Source organism: Montipora foliosa, chromosome 2 (genome assembly GCF_036669935.1).
Source record: "Montipora foliosa isolate CH-2021 chromosome 2, ASM3666993v2, whole genome shotgun sequence".
In the NCBI taxonomy this organism is placed as follows: domain Eukaryota; kingdom Metazoa; phylum Cnidaria; class Anthozoa; order Scleractinia; family Acroporidae; genus Montipora; species Montipora foliosa.
Window position 1 is genome coordinate 40,518,545 of NC_090870.1, and position 3,236 is coordinate 40,521,780.

The 3,236-nt window shown below is 37.9% G+C and overlaps 1 pseudogene; it reads right to left on the minus strand.

The window, feature by feature from the left end:
- Window positions 1–808: 808 nt before the first annotated feature.
- On the minus strand, window positions 809–2,669 carry LOC137990793 (uncharacterized; annotated as a pseudogene).
- Window positions 2,670–3,236: the final 567 nt, after the last annotated feature.

The following is a 3,236-nucleotide window of genomic DNA, read 5'->3' on the forward strand; positions in this document are numbered from 1 at the left end:
CTCACTGTTCCTTGTTGTAGCAGACCAGGATATTGTAGAAACAAGATTGATGCCACTAGTGATCATCCAAAGCACTCGAACAAGATTTGAAAATTCGTACTTGAACTCAACCTCATACTATCTCGTATTCAAATCTAAAGGTCACTATTTTAACTTGCTTTAACAGGTTTCATGAAATAATGTTGGCATTAATTAAACAAGAACCAAAACTGTTACTGACGTCTTAAAGCGGAAGAACAAGCATGACTTGTAAAAGTTCTGAATTTTGTGTTTGCCTATTGTGTTACTTAGAAACCTTGTTTATTTTATTATTCTGTGCATCCCTAGTTGTTGGGAGAAAAATAGTCCTATTAATACAACTTCAAAAATGAGCATACTATTTTTGTTGTCCCACAAGACTAAGTATTTTCTTGGGAATAAGTCACCCACCCCCATCTACCTCCTTCTTCACCACCTCATTCAGAAGATCTCATGTATAGTTTTTGCATATGTTTTGTCTATTTAAAAAAACATACCTGAGGTGTGTGAAGCCTTGTATAATGTGTTGAGGGATGATTACCTAAGCCACGAAGTTCAAAACAACATTGGGAACAAATCGTAGAGGAATTTGAATCCAAATGGCCGTTTCCACGTGCAGTTGGAGCCATTGATGGAAAACACATTAACATGCGTGCTCCCCCAAACTCAGGCTCCGAGTACTTCAACTACAAAAAGCAATTGAGTATTGTTCTCCGAGGTTAGGGTTAGGGTTAGGGTGCATCCTTGGCTGGGCCAAAGTAGGGGTATTTAAGGCACTTTCCTCACCCCAAAAGTCCAGAAATTGAAATTTCAATTACACAAGATGTGAGAGTATCATTTGGTAACTTAGTAACACCAGATTAAAGCCTTACCAGCAGGAGGTATCTACCACTGGAATCGGTCACCATATGCGGCCGATAATCTTTTATGTATGACAGAAGCAGTCGACATAGCTCGTCCTGTGGCTGAAAAAGATTAGTGGCATTTACCTGAATGTTTGGTCAATCATCAAACTAAACGGTAAGTCAACACTTTTGATTGCTGAACACACATTGTACAAATTTCTAACAATTTGAGATTGGCATAAATTGCCAGCTAGCCAGTTTGAGAACAGAATCAACATCGATGGATTTCAACAAATGTTTATGGATGGAGCGCTTCATCCATGTCAATCAGTAGAAATTTCAGGTCAATTATCTCAGATCACCATGAGTGTGGCAAATTGTCCCAAAACAGGCTACCCTTTTGTGATGAGATTGACGTAAATAAATTATGCTTATTCTACAAAATTATGCTGAAATGGATCTTGCCCAGAGTACCTGACAAATAAAATGATTAGTGCATATCAGCGACATGTCAACCAGAACCTCACGCTATGATGATACAACTTTACCCTGCGCTAGATGTAAATGTGACACAGAAGGTGGAAAAAACCTTTCTTGCTACAGCCACAAAACTTTGGAACTCTCTACCTATTAATACAAGATCTAGCACCAGTATTATTGCCTTCAAACAGAATTATTGTAATCTTATAAAGAAAGGTTATGCTGGCTTTGATAGCTTTGCCATTTCATAAAATTTTCACTCTTTGAATATTACATTTTACCCTTTTTAATATTTGTAACTTACATGTAGTTTTATATATTTTAGGGGAGGGCCACAAGTTTACCAGTTCTCAACTATAATGTGTCACCCTTGGTAAATCAAGTTATTTATTTATTATTGATTGATTTCTTTATTTACTTACTTAATTTATTGGAACCAAAGAGAAGATTGTCTAACCTGTAGAGCCAGCTCGTCTCGTCCAGAAAACTTCCTTGTCTTGTAGTTATTAAAGTGGAGGACAATGTCCCCACTATCCTTGACAATCAAATAATTCTTCCCAGTGGAGCTCTTTGGGTCAAAGTTACTAGCCTGTTCCCCTGACAGGACTTCCAAGGTCCTTATTTCCAATCCCCGTGCCGGGGGAATAAACACGTACAAGGATAGCATTATTAGGTCACAAATTCTTTGGCTTTGAACTTCATCGGGCCTGTCAATTCAAATTTTTCTCTTTGCTTGTTAACGGCGGAAACCACTTCCTCCCTTTTTTAAAGACAAAAGCCAAAAAACAAAAAAATGAATAAGGTTCACACAGGTTGGGCTGTCCAGGACAAAGGGAAAGTGAATGATTCAGGTCAAAACTACTGCAGCCAAGAGAGATGTATCTTGCAAACAATGGTTAATCAATTTACTTTAAGTGCCAATTTCTCCTGAAGCTCTAAGCTTCCCTCAAATTAGTGTGACTGGGAACTAACACAATTGTTTGAATCTTAACAATCTGTAGTGTACAGCTAGTTATGCAATATACCGAATACTAATTTTAGTCTATGCCGTCACAGAGTGAGCAAAAAGCAGATTTCATGCCAAGACTAACCAAGGGATCCAGCGATTTTGGGCAGAAAGATCTTCCATCGTGGTTGGCTTTTCCAAATCACCTGCTTTTTGGAGAATTCTGGCTTGCGTTCTGAGTTGGCGGATAATCGGCACCCCTTTGAAGTCAGGAGCATCCTCTTTGTTCACAAATTTTATTGGGTACAGCAGCGAGCTAAGGTGATTTGACACCGTGGCTAAACTGCAATTTCGTTCTTCCTGCAAGGAAACAGAACAGGTTAATTGAGGCTCAAAACAGCCAAAAATCAATAAGTAAATAGAGAAGTGTAAATGAAAGAGAAGCAAAGGAACTTTATTCAAGTGTCTATTAGTTCTACAACTAAATGTGAGCCTGTAATACTTGTGTGTACTGCTCAAAATAGCAAATATTGGAGGGACTGAGTAGTTACTCGCTACACAAGTAAGCATCACAGATAAATTGCGCTACAATTGTGACCCATAACTTTTGCATCTGAGGTATTGTTTTAAAGTAATTTCTCGCCATAAATCAATGGACTTTTTTACATCAGGTCGTGTGCCAACTTGTTTTGATTACACAGGGACAGCTAGTGTATACATTCAACTCACGGAGGATGGAACCCTTTAAACTCTGTTGGTAAAGCAATTTTTTACCATCAGCAGATAGGTAAAAAGTTATATTATCAGAATATTTATCACTGACATGTAGCAGAAATTCATCAAAGGCAAGAGCCTCTGGGTGAAAGTGATCAAGCTTGAAAGTCAAAATTTCACCAACCAAGCAATAAATCAGTGATACAAAAATTTTCCAATTTGTTGGTAATTTC